General features: G+C 46.4%; 1 long non-coding RNA gene across 1 annotated transcript in view; it reads right to left on the bottom strand.

Moving 5' to 3' along the window:
- The window catches only part of LOC143841869 (uncharacterized), a 56,184-nt gene extending 42,778 nt beyond the window's left edge, over positions 1-13,406 (bottom strand). Inside the window, exons 1-3 of the long non-coding RNA XR_013232913.1 lie at positions 13,359-13,406; positions 11,860-12,065; positions 6,866-6,989 (exon numbers count right to left, since the gene is read on the bottom strand). This is a non-coding gene — a long non-coding RNA (uncharacterized LOC143841869). The remainder of the gene's footprint in view (positions 1-6,865; positions 6,990-11,859; positions 12,066-13,358) is intronic.
- Positions 13,407-22,378: the final 8,972 nt, after the last annotated feature.

Below are 22,378 nucleotides of genomic sequence, written 5' to 3' on the forward strand. Positions count from 1 at the left end.
AACCTTGCTGCACAAGAATTGAGAGAAAATGTATTGCTGCAACACTATCAGGTTTACCTCATTGGTATGCAGAACATATACTCAGCAATTTCCAAGAGAAAATCAGAGAGAGAGAAAGATGTGGCGTGCAGATTCAAAGTAAAGCCCCACCAAATCGACTTCACTGAAAATCAAGAGTAAGCTGTGTGCGCATAACAGGCCAGTAATTTTAAAAGAAAGAAGAGAAGGGCTGAAAGGGGACTGAGTATGTTCATTATCTCCAGCAGGGATGGAATGTTGAGGGCAACGGAGCAAGCTCATTACTACCCAAGGAGGCTGGGAACGCTGAGGTCAATTGAGAAAAAAATAAGTCAAGGGAGATGGGATTTTACCTAATCAGCATCTTAAGAGCTTGAGAAGAAAGAAACGAGCATTGGAGAAGGCATGCCAGGAGAGACACATTTCCCAGCACTAATTCTTTCACAAGTTCAGGACAATGTAACTTTTTAGATTTTGATCTCTCTGTGGCCAAGACAGGCCAGGGCAGGAGTCAAAACTTTATCGCTTAGCTGCTCTTAATATTTGAGCAGCGGCCTCCTGGGCGGAGCCAGTACGGTCTCTGGTTCCAGTCCATGGGCCAATCAGGATGCGCACAGACCTGTCGACTGGAAACAGAGGCCGGAGTGGCCGCCAATGAACCCAGCAAGGGGCAATCTGGCACAATCGCTGCCAGTCTGCTCCTGACCACCGACGGGAGAGAAGGTTGGTCAGACTGGCCGTGTGGTTGAGAAGGTTGAAAAGGGAGTTCTTTTCGGGGCAGGACTTTTCGGGGCAGGGGAGATGGTTAGTAGGAGGGCTGCTGGGGGGGGGACGGAGTTCCCACCAGCCCTCCCCCCCTGCCTCAAAAACCCCTGCCCTTCTCCAAGCCTCAGCAGCCTTTTATGGGGCTGTGGGGGAGTCCAGGAGGCAAATCTATGCCTCCCCCCCAAAAGGCCCGCCAAGCCCTGTCCCCCCCGCCAGTCCTCCCACCAGCCCTCCCCCCCTGCCCCAAAAAGGCCTGCCACGGGAGGGCTGCCTGGGGGGGGGATGCTAGTGCCCATTGTATTTATGGATGCAATGAGCTTTAAAGCTAGTAAGGTTATAAAATGAGGACTCCAACCTCCTCCCCCCCACCTTGTATCCCATGAAGAGATACAGCTCCTAATAATATATAATATCTTGGAATGGTGCATGAAAATAGGTTTGGAAAATGCATTGCCAGCCCCTCTCTCTTCCATACCAGGTAGGGAGGAAGTAAAATATTCTTGACCCTCATACGGTATCCCCCAGATATGTGGGTAGATGCATGTTTCCTCCTGCGGAACATTATCCCGACTGCTAAATAACACAGACAGTAATAGGACTTTCCAAGTTATTATGTGCCAGTCAATTAGCAAGCCGGAGAAACTAACAGTCTACCCCAGGGCTGGGTCTTTGCTCCAGTCCTTTTCAATCTATATATCTCTGATGTTTCCAAGAAGATTCCCAGGAAGTGTGCTTACAGCGATGACTTGGCCATTGCAGTAAGACACAAATCAATTTAAAAGACTGAAGAAATACTGACTAGGGACCTCGAAATTTTTGCTGGCTATTACTGGCAGCTTGCCCTAAGTACTACCCCCCCTCCCCCCTGAAATGCTCCTGTTTTCATCTCAATAACAATCTTGCCACCTGTGCACTGAATGTCTACCTTAATGGTACCTGACTTACACACAGCCATACACCAAAATACCTTGCATACATTCCCTAAAGCAGGGATAGTCAAACTGCGGCCCTCCAGATGTCCATGGACTACAATTCCCATGAGCCCCTGCCAGCATTTGCTGGCAGGGGCTCATGGAAATTGTAGTCCATGGACATCTGACGGGCCGCAGTTTGACTACTCCTGATCTAAATGTCATGGGGTATAACTTGGGGTGCATCTGCTACAACACTTAAGATGCTCAGCTGGAATAGAGTGCTTCACTGTAGCTCAACAGCCCCTACATACGCAAATTTGATGTCCAACTCAAATACAACAATGAGAACCATCCATGGATGTCTTAAACAAACTCAAAGCTATTTGCTACCTACAACGCGGCACATCGCTCCCCGCATCTCCGAAGGCAAGATGCTCTTCTTCATGAATATAGAAAGACTGTTGAAAATGCAGAACTGCCCATCCGCACAGACATGGCTAATGCGGGCCTATCCAAAGTCCTGACACCCCGCAATAAGCTCAGCACAAATCCTGCAATCACAAAAATTCAATCAAGGGAAGGAATGGTTGCCAACCAGGGCCCATTCCGCACACATAGGATAATGCTCTTTTAATGTGCTTTGGCAGCTGGATTTTCCTGCGCAGAACAGGAAAATCCACTTCTAAAGTGCATTGAAAGTGCATTATCTATTGTGTGCAGAATAGGTCCTGGATGAAATCAGTTCTACCCAATATTATTAACCTGAGAAACACCAACGAGAGGCCTGCAGGATTCAACCATCCATGTAAAGTATGGAAGATGGCTAAAAGAACACGAACAGGCTTTGGCAGTTGTGCAGACCTGATGTTTAAATGGGGCAAAATGCCAAGTCCCAAATGTGATTGTGGTGCAGCCCGCCAAACTATTTTCCATCTGTTACAGGAATGTGAGCGTTGTGCTTTCGATGGAGATGTGACGAAGCTCTTTGTACTCTCTTCAGCTGCAACTGAGTAGATTGAAAACTTAAGTTATTTGTATTTAGAGGGATTGCCCAATCAGTTTGCACAAACATTGTACCTATTTGGCAACATATTTATATTATGCTTCTTGTATGGAATTCTGCTGTATGATAAAATAAATAACAGCATAGCCCTGAACTTCCTGGGTGCATAGAGTCCTGAACTTCAGAAGACAGCCCTGTAGGCCAATTTGTTAACTGCTGAGATTCAGGACTAGGTAAAGATGAATACTGCAATACAGTTGTGAGGAGTAAAAGATTTCCCAATTGTTTATCCCTCTCAGGCTTTCTCCGACTTGTTGTGACAAAAGCCTAATAATTTAACATTATAGATGCGCTCTGAATCATCACCGCCTGGTAGTAAACCACACTGGAATCGATAAAAGTTATCATCAATAAAACTCTTCTGGAATTAAATGCCATTGTGTTCGCACTAAGCTCCAAGTTCAGAAGGATTTAATTTCAAGCCAATTGATACTCCTCTCACACCAACTGGCCCCCTTTCCCAATGTTCTGATCTCCGATCAATGCTTTGCCTAAAGCTCCCTTGACACCCGTTCACCCTTTCCACACAGCTCCTCAAAAACGGTTTTGTACGTTTGTTAATTTGTATCTCATATTCCGCATACCGACCGACCGAACAGGCAGGCAAACAAGAAAAGCTGAAGACTAAACTTCACACATCGATGCCAAACTTCTGTTTTGCTCCACAGCTTCATAGTTGTCAAAGTCCTATCGAAACAAGATGGCCTTCCACCAGCTGCCAAACTGGGCCGAGAGGGGAAAGCCCTTCAGGCAGGCTGTTACAGAGAACTGGATTCACAATCCATGACGCGGGCTATTTTTGTGGGATTTGGGGTTTCGTGATCTGGGTCTAGCCCAGGGGTAGTCAAACTGCGGCCCTCCAGATGTCCATGGACCACAATTCCCAGAAGCCCCTGCCAGCATTCGCTGGCAGGGGCTTCTGGGAATTGTGGTCCATGGACATCTGGAGGGCCACAGTTTGACTACCCCTGGTCTAGCCAATCCCTATTTACCAGCACTTCAAGAGTTTGTTATTCCCCAGTTATAAGACAAAATGCATCTCTCTCATTAGGTAGTCCTTGCTCTTCCATGGTTGAGCGTTAGACTTGCAGAGGACAGGAAACCTTCTCATTGCCTCTTGCTGCTGGCTGCCAGGTGGCTGAGTTTTTTCTCGCATTTTTCTATTTTGTTAAACTCAACTGTGACCTGCCAAAGCTCATATTCAGGTCCCAGGTTCAATCCCCGGCATCTCCAGTTAGGGCAGCCTTACCCAACTTTTGTACCATTGAGAAACCCCTGAAACATTCTTCAGGCTTCGAGAAACCCCAGAAGTGGAACGATTTGGTAGAATATGGTTGGGAAGCACAGCTGGGGACACGCCCACCCAGGACCCCTCTCCTTCCAGGCCCATCATTGGCCATTTTGGGAGGGGAGGCAGGTTGACATGACTGTATATGATCGTGTCACCAGACAAATGTTTAATTTTTTTAAAATATATATATATATACAAAATTAATTTTCTCCCACCCATTCAGCAAACCCTTCCAGGGCCATCAAGGAACCCAAGGTTTTCAGCAAAACCCTGGTTAGGGAGTATGTGATGTCCATGACCTCTTCTGGGACCCCAGGGCAGCCACTGCCAAAGTGACCAGTACTGACCTGGATGGAACAATCATCTGAGTTCAGCATTAGACATCTCCCTGTGGTACCGCCAAATTCACTCTGTACATTTACTTCATAATATTTTCCCCCTTTTTTCCCAATTTCCCACAATTTTTCCAATGTTTACAGTCTTGGACCATAAAATGGGTGGCTTTTTCTGGACATCAAAGGGCAGCTCGTGTACCCTTCTCTTCTCCCTCTTTTCATCAGTGTGGGCGAAATAAACAGCTTTCCCCCATTACGGCCTCATGTTAGCATTTTTCATCAGCCAGGCCAAGGTCCACATAAGCCCGAGGAGGTATAAATTGTCCGCTGAACTATAACAATATTCCATAACCCCCATCAGTCAAGCCTTTGTGAGATGCTGGGGAAAGCAATTACCTATTCTCACTTGCTTGATAAACAGAAGATGTATTTTTCTTGGGCTGTCACACAGCCTAGGCAACAATTTTTTTAAGTGTGATAAGATGCTTTCGCAAAGGACCTTTTTATCAGGTAGCCACACGCAACCTCGATATAATGTATAGCATGTAGGCCAAAAGTCACACTCCAAAGAAGGAGGAGAGATGGCTTTTATACCCTGCTTTTAACTACCCGGAGGAGTCTCTAAGCAGCTTACAATCTCCTTCCCTTCCTCTCCCCAGAACAGATACCCTGTGAGGTCGCTGGAGCTAAGAGAGCTCTGACAGGACTGCTCTATGAGAACAGCACTATCAGGGCTGTGATGATCACAAGGTCACCCAGCTGGCTGCATGGGGAGGAACGGGGAATCAAACCAAGCTTGCCAGATTAGAAGCCACTGTTCTTAACCACTATGCCAGGCTGTCTCAATCAAGATTTTGTGAAACCCAGGAGGGGGCTGACAATCCTGGAGGAGTTTCCTGAATGCGTAGGAGTTAATTAATTCTCTCTATAGATAGATAGATAGATAGATAGATAGATAGATAGATAGATAGATAGATAGATAGATAGATAGATAGATAGATAGATAGATAGATAGATAGATATAGATATAGATATAGATATAGATATAGATATAGATATAGATATAGATATAGATATAGATATAGATATATTTACATTTTAAAAACATTTATTGGGTGATATGACTATATATGGTCATGCCAACCCACCCACCCTTCCCAAAATGGCCAATAATGCACCTGAAGGGGGTGGGGAGGGGAGGTGCTCTGGGTGGGCGTATACACGGCTATGCTTCCCCACCATATTCTGCACAACTGTGCCACTTTGGGGGTTCCTTGAAGCCTGAAGTTTTCAGGGGTTTCTCAATAGTAAAAAAGTTGAGGAAGGCTGTACTATAACCAGGGAAGCTAAAATGTGTCCTGGAATTTGCCATGCAGCGTACACCTTAGAGGCCACACTGTTCATGCAGATACCAGTAGAGAAAGCATCTTAACCTTTTTGAGCCCTTGGATATTTTTGGAATGCTGATGCAAGATGGTGGCCACAAGCCCAAAATTGCTGCCATGGGAGGTGGAGCCACACAAAGAGGAAAGCCCAAATCCAGGTGAGGAGTAATGTTTTAAATATATATACTAGGGAAACAGAGTGCAAGAGAGAATAAAACCAAAACCGTGTTAGCAGCTGTCACTGACACAACAGGACTCAAGACAAGAAAAACAGAAGCCATGATCTTGCGTGAGTATTCGTCCCCCAAAGTCAATACTTTTTGCTGCAGTTACAGCTGCAAGCCTCTTGGGGCAGGCCTCTGATCAATTTCCCACCTCTAGCCACTGGGATTTTTGTTGTTGTTGTTGTATTTATACCCCGCCTCCCCCCGAAGGCTCGAGGCGGCTTACCCATTTACCCATTCTTCAAGGCAAAAACTGCTCCAGCTCCTTCAAGCTAGATGGGTAGCATTAGTGTACAGCAATCTTCAAATCCTGCCACAGATCCTCAATTGAACCGAGATCTGGGCTGCAACGCAGCCATTTCAGGACATTAACTTTCTTCCCTTTAAAACAGGGGTAGTCAAACTGCGGCCCTCCAGATGTCCATGGACTACAATCCCCAGGAGCCCTTGCCAGCATTCGCCAGCGAATGCTGGCAAGGGCTCCTGGGAATTGTAGTCCATGGACATCTGGAGGGCCGCAGTTTGACTACCCCTGCTTTAAACCATTCCAGACAAACCGATATGCAAACTTCAGGCAATTTCCGATTCGGGGCCATTTTATAACCCGACTTTTCGATCCTCCTCCGCCGTCTGATCAAGGATCAATGGCAACATACATGCTTCTACCTTTCCCATTCAGCCCACATCTGCACCAGGAGATAGGAAGCAGGCAGATCCTGCCGTGGCTGACCTGGCAGCGGATTAATAGGCACCGAAGTCCCTGGCAATAGACGGCAAAAGACGAAAAATCAGCTGGCAGGGAAGATAAAACCTCACGACGGTGGGGCACCTCCATGCATCATTGCCTGCGCACTTGCCAGTTCTACTCACCACTGGAGGACACCATCCGGCTCCTGGATCATGCTGCATTATTAAAAGACAGCTGCGTCAGCATCAGACACGCCACCTGAGCTTGTTAGCCAGGAACTTGATTAAGTTGACAAGGGCTGTCAATCTGTCAAAAAAGAAGAACGTGATCAGGAGTCAGAAGTAAAAATTTCCCTTGGCCAATTATTGCCTCTTCTGCCCTGCTTTTGCTCCAGTTTTCACAGCTCCCTCCAAGTTGCAAAGGAAGACGACGAAGAAGGTGAAGGAGGAGGAGGTGTTGGTTTTTACACCCTACTTTACAGAGTCTCAAAGTGGCTTACCATCACCTTTACTTCCTCTGTGCACAACATGGCCCCTTGAAAGGTAGGTGAGACTAAGAGAGTTCTCTGAGAATGGTGACTGGTCCAAGGTCACTCAGCAGGCTTCATGTGTCTCAGAGGAGCTTACAATCGTCTACCTTTCCTCTTACCTCATCAGACACTCTGTGAGGTAGGTGAGGCTGAGAGAGAATTCTGAGGGAACTGTAACTGGCCAAAGTCACCCAGCAGGCCTCATGTGTCTCAGAGGAGCGAAGAAGAAGAAGAAGAAGAAGAAGAAGAAGAAGAAGAAGAAGAGTTGGTTCTTATATGCCACTTTTCTCTACCCGAAGGAGGCTCAAACCAGCTTACATTCTCCTTCCTTTCCTCTCCCCACAACAGACACCCTGTGAAGTAGGTGAGGCTGAGAGAGCCCTGATATCACTGCTCTGTCAGAACAGCTTTATCAGTGCTGTGGCGAGCCCAAGGTCACCCAGCTGGTTGTATGTGGGTGAGTGCAGAATCAAACCCGGCATGCCAGATTAGAAGTCCGCACTCCTAACCACTACACCAAACTGTCTGTCTTACTGTCATCTATCTTTCCTCTCCCAACAGACACCCATCCCGTAAGGTAGGTGAGGCAGAGAGAGCTCTGAGGGAACTGTGACTGGCCCAAGGTCACCCAGCAGGCTTCATGTGGAGGAGTGGGGAATTAAATCCAGTTCTCCAGATTAGAGTCCACTAGCCTTAAACACTACACCACAATGGCACCATCCCAACGATAACCACTTCAGAACACCGGAGGAACTTCCCACGTTACTTTTCTCAAATACAATACTGGATTGGGCACAAGCGCCCGTCCTCATATTTGTGCTGCCTTCTTCCCGAGGAACTCAGAGGGGGTATCCATGTTGGATATGGAGTGTATTATCCTCAAAACCACCACGTGAAGTAGATTAAGAAGAGAGAAGGTGGCTGGAGCAAAGCCAGCCAGCTTCAAGATGGCAATTCCTCTTCTCTCTTCATTACAGGAGCTTAACTACAGGAGTCAATAATAGGTTTCTGGCTGGGAAGACGGCTTGCACAGCGGTAAGTTTTGCTTTGGGACTTGTCTTGCCTGCCACAGCCTGTCTGCTTGGTTCTGTAACGCAAGCTTGATGGTATGCCTTTGCAATGCAGTTTAGAAGGATATCGTAAAAGTCTCCAGAGTTCTTTCTCTCTCTCCCCCAAAAGGAAAGTGACCTTGCAGGTGACTCTGGCCAGAGACACTCCCTCCATTCTTCTTTGCCCAGCGTCCCACTGAAATCCAACCATCCATTTCCTAGTTGGTAGTCCGCTGTGGTCCATTTTTCAAGTGAATTCCAATTAGTTCAAAAGAGACATTTGGAAGGCCCGTAGCCAGAAAAGAAGGGCAATTTTTTTCGTTAAGGGAGCCAAGGCCCACTTTACAGAGCATTTGAGTATGTACCTTTTTGCAGCTCAATGGATGAGGCAGGATTATTTTTCAACATCTCTATGTTTTTTTGCAATTTAGGATGATCACATAACTCTTTATGTTTTGTTTACAGATAAAAATTATTTCATTCTCCTGATGAAGCTTGATGAAAATAGGTTTGTTTAATGGAAAGTGAGAACCAAGAAGGATTCATTCCCTAAATAAGATCTTTTTTTGTATTCAAACAGAAGCTATACAATTTCTTGTTGGCATTTTTGCCTTACACAAACTCATTACTGTTTGATCTTCTCCCCACGTGGCCAAATTTTGTTTATTAATCTCCAGGTAAGAGCTGGAGACCATCTGAAATTGCAAAGGACCTCCAGGCCATAGAGTTCCCTGAGAGGGGCAGAGGCAGGGCTGAAGGAGAGGGAGGGAACCCTGTGAGGGAGGGCCCCTATCCAAATATTAGCCAGGGTTGGTCCTTCTTAGCTTCTGAGATCTGATGGGATCATGCTTGCCTGGGCTATCAGGTCAACCACATGGCCAGAAGCCTACAGAAAATGAAAACATTACTATAGAATGCTTCCAAGAATCTTCTGCTTGCCCAAGAATTTTGGGGCCAATAACCTGGGATTCCTTAACATCATAGGGATCATAGAGTTGGAAGGGGCCATACAGACAATCTAGTCCAGCCCTCTGCTCAATGCAGGATCAGCCTGAAGCATCTATGATAAGTAGCTGTCCAGACCGCCACTGATGGGGAGCTCACCACCTCCTTAGGCAGCCAACTCAACTGCTGAACTACTCTGACTGTGAAATTTCTTTCATGATATCTAGCCAGGACTGGTCTACCCATCGTTTAAATACATTACCACAAGTCCTACCCACTGCTGCCCACAGAAACTGCCTCTTTTCCTCCTCTGAGTGACAACTTTTCAAATACTTAAACAGAGCAATCATGTCCCCTCTCAACCTCCTCTTCTCCAGGCTGAACATTGCCATATCCCTCAGCCTTTCCTCATAGGGCTTGGTCCCCAGGCCCCGGATCATCCTGGTCACTCTCCTCTGAACCCTCCCCATTTTGTCCACATTTTTTAAGAAGTGAGGCCTCCAGAACTACACACAGTACTCCAGGTGTGGTCTGACCAATGCGGTATACAGCAGGACTATGACAACTTGTGATTTTGATGTTATGCCTCCATTGACACAGCCCATAGATTACTGGAAAATAAGTCCCCCAATATGCAGAGAATTTGAAAAACGTGGTCCCCTTCCCAACTTCCCATATCTTTCCCCCCATTCATTTCTCTGTATTCCTTTCACTGCATTCTGTTCAAAACACCTTTTCCATCTCTCCTATGAAAAAAAAGAATACAAAGGGTGGATGACCCGATTTCAACTTGTTGGGCGCTTTCCCTCTGGATCAAGACGCTGCTTCTTAAGACGTTTCCAGAACTCATTCTGTCTCTGACATGATCAAACAAATTGGCGAAGGCAAAAAGAAAGTTCCTTTTTCAGCGCGAGGCATCGGGAAGATTGGCTGAACATTCTTCTGGGTACAAAAATACCGCCAGTGCGGCTGGCATGCAAATCATCCATGAAACATGCTAATTGGAACATAAAATTGCTTTTCTTGCCCAGGTTCTAAGGTCTTCAGCAAGGTGCCTGTGAATTCTGAGTATCCTGGAAGGTTGCCGGAATTTGATTTTGGGTAAACGAAGGGGTTGTTTTAAAAGCAGCTGAAAAAACTATTTTCATAATCTAAGGTGTGCATTCTTCAGTGCTGTGTGAAGGCAGACAAAGGACTGGGTGCAGACGTGCTGAACAAACTCCCCTTTCTTAGTCAAACAAAAACTACATGTTGTGATTTCAGCTATCAGAAACCTCAGTGAGGCCTTCTGCCAGTTTGCAAACAAGATTTCTAATGGCTGGATTAGAATTTAAACAGATTAAGATTATTTGTTTATGGTCATTGACCAGCATCAAAGTATGTACAAACCACATACATTGTTACAGCGTTTTAACAGCCAGGACACTCAGCATCAGGGAATAAACAAAACCACAAACATTATTACAGCATTTTGACAGTCAGGTCACTCAGCATCAACAGTAACCAAAGATTTCCGCACTCCGCTGGCAGTGTAGCTAAACTTTGCCACCGTGTAAGAAATAGAGTTCTCTTTATCTGCAAGCAAAGTGATAAATCGATGATAATCTGTAAATCCAGAGAACCTAGATAGCAAGGGCAAGATTAAACGGCTTCTGGCAACCCTATAAAAGTCACAGGGTAATATAATGTGGGCAATCGACTCAATTGCACCTGAATTACAAGGGCATAGTCGGTCCTCTACAGTCGGTCCTTTAAGTATCCTACAAAGCTCCTCCCTGCCTTCCTCATCACTAGGAAATTCAAAGCAATTTCCTCCAAATAGTACAGAACAGCATCTGCAAAGTGAGGGGCTACGCAGCTTTGCTTTATTTGCATAACGTATGCAAATTGCGGAATTATGCAACCTACATTCTGCCTTGCCCTAATCTGGATAGGCCAAGCTAACCCAATCACACAACATCTCAGAAACTAAGCAGGTTCAGCCTTAATTAGTTTTGGGTTGGGAGACACCCAAGGAAGCCAAGGTCCTAACACAGAGACAGTCATTGGAAACCATCTCTGAATAACTCTTGCCTTGTAAACCCTATGCAGGAGTGGCGAAACTATGGCTCTCCAAATGTCCATGGACTACAATTCCCATGAGCCCCTGCCAGCCGGAAAGCCACAGTTTGGCCACCTCTGCTATGAGGTCACCATGAGTGGGCTGCAACTTGACAGCACCCTACGCACACAGAGAGACTTGCCTAAAAAAATATTTATTTTAAATGTTTGTGCATCATCTTCTCAAATATGCCAGCCCCCAAAGAAGTTTTCAACATACTGAAAACGAAGATAAAGGTAAAGGTATCCCCTGTGCAAGCACTGAGTCATGTCTGACCCTTGGGGTGACGCCCTCTAGCGTTTTCTTGGCAGACTCAGTACGGGGTGGTTTGCCATTCTCTTCCCCAGTCATTATCGTTACCAAGATATTGATATCTAAAATGAGAGCAAGCGAGAGATCAGCAATAATTAAAATAAACAAGGGGATATTTTTATATACTTAAAAGACCAATAGTAGAAAAATGCTAAAGAATATTCTTCAGCCCAGAAGGCAGTTTGGAGGAGGGGGCAGAGAAAAAAAATCCAAACAGGGGAGGAAAAGAAATATCTTTACCTTGTCAAGTTTCACGCCAAGCAGAAGGCTGGGAGGAAGAAAGTTCAGGGCCGAGGTGCCACAACTGAAAAGACCCTGCCTTTCATAGACAACTTAAGCCAGAAGACAGGCGAGCAGACATAAGTAATCCATAACTTGTTTTGTATGGTGAAGCTCATATCTGAGTAGGCTGCCCTTGGAGTCCTCTAGTCCAGAGCGATGAAGAGCTGTAATAGGAATGAAGAACACTATGAGTACGTTTGAATGATGCGTCATTCCAGGAAGTGAGCTCTGACACATTAAAGCTAAAGCGAAAATACACGGGACTCCCGTACTGATAGTGGACTCCCATACTAATTTTGACTGATACATACTATCCTCTTCCAGCCTATTATCCTCCGTGGACATAGCCGAGATCACCCTCATTGATGATCTGTGCTGGCCAACGGGTGGGAATAGCGAATGCCATCGGCTTTCTTGAACCTCTTGGTCATTGGTGGTTTTTGCACCTTTAGTCATATCCCTTTGAGGCACCTGGCCAAGCCAAGGCATTCTGTGCTCCGTTCCTGGAAAGCACGCCACAGAGATTTTCGATGGGGAAGGCAGCACGAGACTCCATCTTGAAGCCCTCTCTCCAATACACAACTATGTTCTTTAACATCTGCATGAAATGACAGGAGAGACGACCCAAAGATGAGGAGTTTTACATCATCCATGTCTTGAAGATGCCCAGCTCAGTTGCATATCTGCACCTACTTCAGTGGGAGTTCAATATTGCCTCAGGGCAATAAAGGATGGGACGGGCCAAATGAATGTTTGATTTCACCACTCCTCCACATGCAGCCAGCTCGGTGACTTTGGACCAGGGGTAGTCAAACTGCGGCCCTCCAGATGTCCATGGACTACAATTCCCAGGAGCCCCCTGCCAGCGAATGCAGGAAGGGGGATCCTGGGAATTGTAGTCCATGGACATCTGGAGGGCCGCAGTTTGACTACCCCTGCTTTGGACCAATCACAGTTCCCTGAGAACTCTCTCTTAGACTCACCTGACTCACAGGGTATCTGTTGTGGAGAAAGGAAAATAAAAATTGTAAGCTCCTCCAAGGCAAATGAGGCCTGTTGAGTGCCCTTGGGCCAGTCTCAGTTCCCACAGAGCTCTCTCTCAGCCCCACATACCTCACAGGGTGTCTTTTGTGAGGAGCAGGAAAGTATTCAATTGTAAGCTCCTCCAAGACAAATGAGGTCTGTTGGGTGCCCTTGGGCCAGTTCCCGTTTCCTCACAGCTCTCTCTCAGCCCCGCCTACCTCACAGGATGTCTGCTGTGGGGAGAGCAAGCGTAGATGATTGTAAGCCACTTTGAGGCTCCTTTGGGTAGTACAAAGTGGAGTACAAAACAAGTACGGTTCAATGTAAACTGCCCTGAGCCTATTTATTATAAATATAATAAATAAATAAATATAAAGAAATAAGTTCTTCTCTTGATAGTGATGCCAGGTCTCCCACTTCTGAGAAAGAGAAACCTCTTGCTCCCACTCGCCATTCCTGATGCCACTCAGCTGGGTAGCAGAAGAAAAATAAGGGGGACCCAGGTGGTGGCATCAACATGGCCTGTGATGTGACAACACATTATGGCATCACTGGTGACATCACTATGTCCCCAGGAAGGGCCCCCATCTGGCTGGTGAGTCTCCCACTGGTGTCCAGCTTAATGCCGGCAACCCTCTTTGGGTAGCATCCCACTGTCTCCTGGCAAACTGGGCAGCAAGGTTCAAAGGAGACAGGCAAGCAGGGAAAAATTTAAGCAGATCACAATCCAAGGGCCAAATCTGGAGCTGGGACCTAGAAATCTCCACAAGGGCAAGCAGGGCCTTGAAAGCAATGAATGACTATCCAGACCAAAGCACAAGCTGGTTGATAGACAATGCTGAACCAGAAGAAAGACTGGGACTCAACTGCAGGGCTATAAAGGGAACAGAGAGTTCTACCATTTCCTGTGGTCAGGGCCAGGTCCCTGATCCTGCAAAGATCTACACTTAAGTCCTTAATCCTCCTGTGATCTAAACAGTTGCATCTGCCTGCTCAGGAAGACTTCAGGAGGCACCCAAGCATGCATTTCTCTGTCTGGTCTAGGATTCAGCACTGGTCCTTTGTCTTCTACATGGTTGGAATTGGGGGAGACTCTGGAAGTGCAGGAAGTGGATATGTCCACTCCAGAGGTTTTTTGGCATACTGGTTCCAAAGGAACTTGAACATGAGTCTACTTCTAGAGAGAAACCAGGATGTCTTCCCCTGAAGTGTCCAGAGTACCTGAAGATGTAGGCATAGCGAGGAGCTCCTTATGCAGAGTTGGCCTAGGTGCAAGTTGGCCTAGGGCCTGACGGCTAAACAATATTCCCACGAAGGTGCAGATTCACAGTTTGGAAGAGCTATAAAGGTCCTCATTCTCACTTTATAAGCAGGTGATAGAAGCACCTGGGCCCTTAACCCGGCCATAACTACTTCCAGGGATTCAGGAATCCATGTCCTCATTTCTGGTAACCTGCAGGAAGGACAGCTGTTCATCTGTACAGGTTCCCTGACAATCATGATGAGCATTTTGCAAATCTGAAACAAGTAGCAAAACTTTGGGCTGTAGATTAGCAAACGCGCTCATTTCTTTGGCAGGCTTAGCTAAATTGGCAAGAGGACGAGGTCATCCGCTTCCAACTTCTGTCCACCTACACAGAAGCAGGAGGTTTTTTTATTCACTCTAAATACAGATGGAGAGAAATTATGCTAAACAAGTGGTAGCTTATTAAATACTAGTGCTCTCCTCCTCCCACACGTTTTTTTCCCTCCAAACTCTAACAGAGTTAGTTTTCTTCATTCAAAACTTCTTCATTAAATAGACCATCAAAATTCAATCACTAGCTATCTTCTGTACAGCAAGGTCCTGAGGCTTGGTGGGGGTAGGTTAGGCTATAACTCTAAACTTTGTGGTGTAGTGGTAAATGTTTTTACTTACCAATATATCCCGAGGGCACCATCTGTGTTGGCATGACATCACTTCCAGGGAAAATCCAGAAGTGATATCATGCCTCTCTAGGAATTACCTGAAACTCTATGGTAAAACCATAGAGTCTCCAGTGATTCCTAGAGAAGACTTGCATCATTTCTAGGTTTTCCCCCAATTATATTGTCATGCCTGAATGTGATTTGTTTAGGTTTAGGGTTCTTCCTCAGCTGGTCTCTGCAGTGGGTAATGGAGCCAGGAGTGAGGGATCTGCTTGGCAATCTTAAATGCTACAAGGACCACTAGCCTGATCTAGTGGGGGAAGAAGGAAAAGAAGAGGAAGGAAAATCACTCAGCTCTGTCACCATGATGAAAAGGGGTGGGGCTATATTAGTACAGAAAGCCCCGGGAAAGGGAAGGTCTTTGGGCTACTTTGTGCTAGTGTGACAGGGAAAGAGGAAGGAGCTAGTATCGGGGCAGCAACAACAGAGAAGGATGAAGGAACAGGTGTGTTTGGATGTTGCTGCCAGGTATACAGGTAACAGGTAGTCCTCATCCTCAGTGGTGGTTCTCTCTTGCCAGTGAGGTTTCCGACTCTGGGTAGCCTCTGCAGCCTTTGTAGTCTGCGGCCCCCCAGGCGAACCATTGCCCGCAAACATCCTCCAGGGTAACGGCGAATGCTAGTGGAAGGGCTGAGGGTGGGTATGGGGGGGATCTTAGTCAATTGCTGCCATTTTGGATGTACTGTGGGTTTTATTCAGTCTTATGCTTTTAGGTTTGTGCTCTTATGTTTTGATGTAAACCGCCACAAGCCAGCTGGGCCGAGAATGGTGGCCTATAAGTACAATAATAAATTAAATCAAATCAATAAATAAATCCCCAGAGATTTGGCAGTAAAGCTTGGGGCGGGCAGGTGAGCGGGTTTTGGGGAGGGGATAGATTTTAGGCGGGTAGAATGCTGTAGTGCCCGGTCTCCTGAGCAGCCATTTTCTCTAGGGGGAACTGATCTCTGCATTATTGTGATTAGCTGTACTCGCAAGTCATTATGCTGCTATAAGCAGCAACCACCGCAGTCAACCTTGGCTGAGCAGATGAGGTTCTCAACTGGACCGCTCGGTAATCTTGGTCTGGCGGGCTAGTCAACTGGAACTCAGCAAGGAGCTGATAACAGGGCATTTAATTAAGGAGCAAAGAAAATGCAGAGAACAACGGGGGGGGGGGGAAATGTGATGATTCGTCCATGGGATCTCTACTTCTGCCAACTCCCATAGGTTCTAGCTTCCAGATCATTATTATATTGTTATGAACAGGTACCTTTTCCATGGGAAGGTGGATTTCAAACAATGCAGTTCTATTTCGAATGGATTGTTTGATCATGGTACTGGCTAGCTTTTAAATTTTATTTTCACGTGTCTATGCTGTTGCTTATTTGGCAGATAGACTCAACGGTTTAGCTTTATTTGGGCATGTTCTTGTAACTTGGATTTGCTCTTCTGAGCTGACTCCAGCGGTTTTTTAGAGAGCTGGCACAGAAATCCTCAGTCCAATCCAGTCTCAAGAGAGCCAATAAGGCATACTGGTTTAGAGCAGCAGACTCTCTCCTGGGGAACCAGGTTTGATTCGCTGCTGCTCCACATGCAGCAAGCTAGGTGACCTTGGGTCAGTCACAGTTTTCTCAGGGTTCTTTCAGTCTCACCTACCTCATAGGGTGCCTGCTGTGGGGAGAGGAAGGAGATTGTCAGCCCCTCTGAGACACCTAAGGCCTGCTGGGTGACCTTCAGCCAGTCTCAGTTCTTGCAGAGCTCTCTCAGCCTCACCTACCTCACAAGGTGCCTGTTGAGGGGAGAGGAAGGGTAGGCAATTGTATGCCACTTTGAGACTCCTTCAGATAGTTAAAAACAGGGTACAAAAAAACAGCTATGCTTTTCTTCAAATCACTGAAAGTCCTCCAAGATCTATTCTTACAGGAGACAAAGCGAAGTCTATCCACATATAGGAAGCTTCCTTAAGTGTGAGATCCTCTCTTGCTGGAAGCAGCTCTCCAGGGCCTCAGGTCAAGGTCTTCTCCATCGCTTTCAGCCTGACCCTTGTAGATGCCAGTGATGCAATCTCAGGCATTCTGCATACAGAGCTGGAGTTCAGCTGTCAGTATTCAGTAGTTTACAGCCTCTGGCAGTCTTCTCCAAGGTCCCAAGGTAAGATTTTCTCTGTTGGCAATCAAGAGGGCAGGAGAAATAGGCTGCTGAAAGAACAAAGAACTATGTATAGAAAGAGGAGACGAGAGAGTCCTAACTGTCTGGCTGTCTAAATGTTGTCTGCAGTCATTTTGGGCCAAACACCAGAGTGTTACCTGGACTTTGCCAACATGACGCCATCACTACGAAGGCTCACCCCTACCAAATGCGCTCATTCTTTGGCAGGCTCAGCTAAATGGCAAGGGGACGAGGAGGCCATCGGCTTCAGACTTCTGTCCACCTACACAGGAGCAGTTTTTTAAATTAACTCTAAATACAGATGGAGAGAAGTTAAGCTAAACAAGCAGTGACTCGTAGGGAAAGTGTCTGCTTGCCCATTAACCCAACCCAGGAAAAACCAGAGGTTCACACCGGCATGGTTGAAACTCCTTTGGCTCCTTGTGCCACCTCCTTCTTTCTGCTTCTGCACTTGCTTAAAGGGACCCTGCTGATAACACATTTTTCTCTTCCTTTGTTTCCAGAGAGGCTGGCCCTACTTCCTTTGCTTGTGGAGACCAGGCTTCAGGGAGATCCTTAAGCTGGTTTCCCGCCAAGTAACAGCCTACAAAAGCAAGGCCAAGGGTGTTAAGCTCTCGTTTAACTTTGATGTGAAGGGGGAAGATTTGCCGCTGATAAAGCTGAAGGATCTCTGGGAAAGTAATGAATTTCCTCCTTCTGAAGCCTGTCTCCATTTACTTGCAATCTTAATCCATTAGGCTAGGCGAGGCGGCGGCGGGGGGGGGGGGGGGAGAGAAGCAGCTTGCTGCCATTCCATAAGAGACGTTACCGTCCAACCTATTTTTAAAAATTTTCCTGTTGAAAACACCAGGCAATTCTGTCAGGGGGCGAGCTGCTTATGCCCTGGTTTCCCTAACCACTTTCAAGTCTCTTTAACAGCCATTCAGTCTCGCTGGCTCTCTGGGCGTTCTCTCGAGAGTTGAGACGGAAACGTTTCAAGCGGCCGGTGCTCAGCAATCAGCTAATAAGAACACAGCCAGACCACAACCGCCGCTATAATTAGACAACTGGGTTGGAATAGGCAGAGGGCAAACACTCAGGACCACTTAGGCCCTGTTAAAGTCACCGCAAGGTCATCTCCCGCCCGCCCCACACGGAACGTGAACAGAAACAGCTGTTTAGCGTGCTGCACTGCAGTGAGCGAACACAGATGTCATTCTGCATCCTTTGACACATGTGGGGTTGCCAGCCTCCAGGTGGGGGCTGGAGCTGTTGGGGAATAACAACCGGTTCACCTGGAGAAAACAGCCACTTTGGACGCTAGGCTCTAGAATCTTATGCCCCAGTCCTTGCACTCCTCAGGCTCTACCCCCCAAATCTCCAGGTATTTCCCAACTCCAGATGGCAACCCTAGATACATCCCTGGCTGCCACTTCAACAGCGACCTAAAAGCAGGAGGACGTGTCAGCTTGGCACATATCTTTGCTTGCAGAGTGCAAGCTGTATTTATGGGTATCGGTGCAACCCACAGATTCTTGCTGTACATGATGGCTGAAAGGAGGAGTTTCCCCAATCATCGATTATGCCCATGCTCCGCTGGAATATTAGTTTTGCACAAGTGGGGACCCGTAACAACACATTGCACACTGTGTTAGAGTTTTGTCTTCAGTTGTACTTGGGGGGACATGAGGTTTGCTTGTTTAGTACTGGGATGGCAGTATGTGATTTGAAAAAGTGCCCAAGATGGGTGAGTGGAAGGAAAGACCCTCCTGCTTACCTTCCAATGCTGCTTTTCTCCAAAGCTGGCTTTCCCCACCAGGGGGTTGTACAACCCTGGGGTTTCTTGATGGCCCAGGAAGGTTTTCCCGAATGGGTGGGAGTTAATTCATTTTTTTATATTTTGAAGAAAACAATTATTGGGTGATATGACCACTGGAGCTGTGGGTTTCAAAGGGGAACTGGTTTGAGAGGTTTAACCCTTTTTCTTTGTCCCATTTCCCCTAAGCTAAGCTGCTTTGGGACTCCTTTGAGTAGTGAAAAGCAAGGTATAAAACCCAGCTCTTCTTTTTCTTCTAGGTTGGTAGAGGCACGACAGCATGTAAAACACATTAGGTTGCAAGGTCCTTACAAAATGGGAATTTGACAAACCTAAAAATACTTTGCAGTTCTGTACAGCTCGATGCACATCCCCCGTTTGCTCCTTTCTTTTGCCTTGGAACTGAACAGATCTTCATTCAGCCCAACAAAGCTTGCCAAAAATAAGATGAACCAGTCAGATGATACAAATCCGATCATAATGCTAGATATTCTCAAAAAGCACACAATACAATGGCTTGGAATTCGTATTTCCTCTAGGTCATTTGGAAGGTGGGGGGAGAAACCGCACACATTAGACAATTCCTCCAGATGCATTGTCATAACATTTCTTTAGAGAGAAACTTGTTTGCTTGCATGTGCTAGTGTGGAAGGAGAGAATTTGTTCCCTTCCTCCAAGCTCTTAGCAAAACAAGGAAGAACATTGCCCCCCTGGGGGGTTTGAAGTAGTCATCATCACCCTCCATCCCCCAATGCCCTTGTCTGGGTAGGGGAGAGGGGTATTTTCCGCTGTGTTGGGTATTTTTACAGTCTTTTAACAGGGGGTTTAATGGGGGATTTTAAGACTATTGTTACCCGCCACGAGCCTGTAGGGAGTGGCGGGAAATATAATAATAATATAACAACAACAACAACATTACAACCCCTCCATCTTAGCAAACTGCCCAGGATATTAAATAGCCTCCACTCACTTCTTCAAAATTCTGAAATGTGTATTCCAAAGACAACATTTATGAAGAAAAGACAGGCAATAGGGTACAACGGTTAGTGTTCCACTACAACCTGTAAAATCCCAATTCAAATCCATTACACACAGCCTGTAATGGAACGAGCCTGCTTCAGGTAGCAGGACCTATTCCACCCAGTCCAGTCCACCTCCTGGAGAGGCTTCTCTCTCTCAGGTAACCACTGCCACCACTGACCTTAATACAGGATGGCCAATTGAGAAGGTTCAAACTCTCAGCTTCTCTTTTCTAATATTAAGGCCTTGACTCTGTGGCTTCTGCTGCCCAGCACCTGACCACCACAGGGACAATTTACTCCTGGGTGCATCCCTACAGGAATAGCTGCTTGCCACTTGCCAGCCTTCCTCCCTTTACAATAACGTGTGAGATGGTAGAGGTCTATATGGTACCAAGAACCACTACCAGAGTCCAAAGTTATAAAGTATTTATTTAAAAGGAAATGTTTACGAGCCTACTTTTAGCACAGCACCAGAATAAGCACGAGATTCCAAAATATTTTGTAAGCCACCACAACACGGCTGGGCCGAGAGTCTATAAAATGAAAAATATATAAAAATAAAGAAAGAAATTGGCTAAAAATGCGAATCCCTTGGCCCTTCTCACTATATGTGCCCTATTAGTTGTTAAAATGCAGGCCAGGCTCCTCTAGCTCTCCCCAGGTTCCATTACCTTAAAGGTTGCTCCAGTTCTCCAGGTAACCACGTGGTCAAACTGGCTGCTGGCCCAAACCTCAGGTGTCCCCCTGAGAGATTCCATGTCGAAGAGACCTCCTTCTTTCTGCCATATCGGTTTCTCTCCTCACTGCCCAGGCCAAGATGGGTCAAACGACTGAACTATAATTCATAGTAAGATGCAAAAGATATTGAAAATCAAATCCAAAAATATATATTATTGGACACGGCACCAAATAATATTCAAATGTATACTGAGCTTGTTTATATGGTAACTGCTGCTAGGACTTTATATGCATCAAGACAGGAAAAACAGAAACTTTGCCAGATCTTACAGATTGGTTGGGCAAAATGATTGAAGATGCACCGACGACTAGAATCCTCTGTTGATAACGGATGGAAATTAAGCCGCATTAGAGGGGGAAATGCGACATCTGAAGGTTGCTCAAGGGCCTGGCAAGCCGTGCCAACATCGTGAGTGAGAGGAATAACACACTCGGGAGGACTAGCTCAGTGGGAGTGACTGGCAAAGAGAATGAAATTTAATAAAGCAGCACACAACTGGATCAACAAGCTGAAAATTAGCACCAGCGATTTAGATCTCTCGGCCTGAGCTGGAGGTCCATAAATAACTGTCATTAACTTTCCTGCACTGCTGTGGCCTTAATAGTTGCGAAATTTATTGCGGTCTCTGGGACTGCAGCCAAGTCCCTCTTTATTAGTGGTGGGCTCATCAAACGTATCTTGGCATTCCAGTGTTTGTCAGCACAAGCTACTTGGGGACTGAGGCTGTAAATTTATTTGGTTTCCCCGTATATTCTCCATGTGTGTTTCATCTCTGCTTTCAGCGCCTGCTTTCTGACTCAGCCGCAGGTACAGAGAGAGCTGAAAGGAACTGCAAAGGGAACGGCCGCCATTTTGATGGACTTTTCAGCCAATTTGCAACCAAGCTCCAGGGTGCAAAAGCCAGCTACATTTAGGGTTGCCAACTCTGGGTTGGGAAATGTCTGGAGATTTAAGGGACAGAGCCTGAAAAGGACTGGGTTTTGGGAGGGACAGCATTGATATGTAATGACAGACTCCACCATCCAAAGCAGTGGTTTTCTTGAAGGGAACTGATCTCTGTTGTGTGGAGGTTGTTATTCTGGAAGGTTTTCAGCCACTCCCCATTCCCTGGGCTGGTACCATGCTGCTTCCTTTTAGTCAACGAGTTTAAATTTGTGGGCAGATACCCCCACACACAAGAGGGCCTCTTGTGGCGCAGAGTGGTAAGGCAGCGACATGCTATCTGAAGCTCTGCCCATGAGGCTGGGAGTTCGATCCCAGCAGCCGGCTCAAGGTTGACTCAGCCTTCCATCCTTCCGAGGTCGGTGAAATGAGTACCCAGCTTGCTGGGGGTTAAACGGTAATGACTGGGGAAGGCACTGGCAAACCACCCCGTATTGAGTCTGCCATGAAAACGCTAGAGGGCATCACCCCAAGGGTCAGACATGACCCGGTGCTTGCACAGGGGATACCTTTACCTTTACCTTACCCCCACACACAAACACACACACACAGGTACTCCTAAGAAATAATTGGTGCCAAAATAGTTATTGATTTATTTTAGCGGTTTTATGCCGCCCTTTCCCAAGGGCTCGGGGTGGCTCACAGGATATCATTACAATAAGTTAAACATTTAAATTATTAAAACCAGTTTCCATTACAAAACAAGGAGCTTCCTGCCTTCGAGAATGCTTCTTGGCCAAGTCAATTAACATGTGAAAGGGAAGGTGAACAGGGGTTTAGCAGCCCTTCCCCTCTCTCCCCAGCCCAGAGGGGGAAAAAACTGTCCTTTTGAAATTG

This window comes from Paroedura picta, chromosome 7 (assembly GCF_049243985.1).
Source record: "Paroedura picta isolate Pp20150507F chromosome 7, Ppicta_v3.0, whole genome shotgun sequence".
Taxonomy (NCBI): domain Eukaryota; kingdom Metazoa; phylum Chordata; class Lepidosauria; order Squamata; family Gekkonidae; genus Paroedura; species Paroedura picta.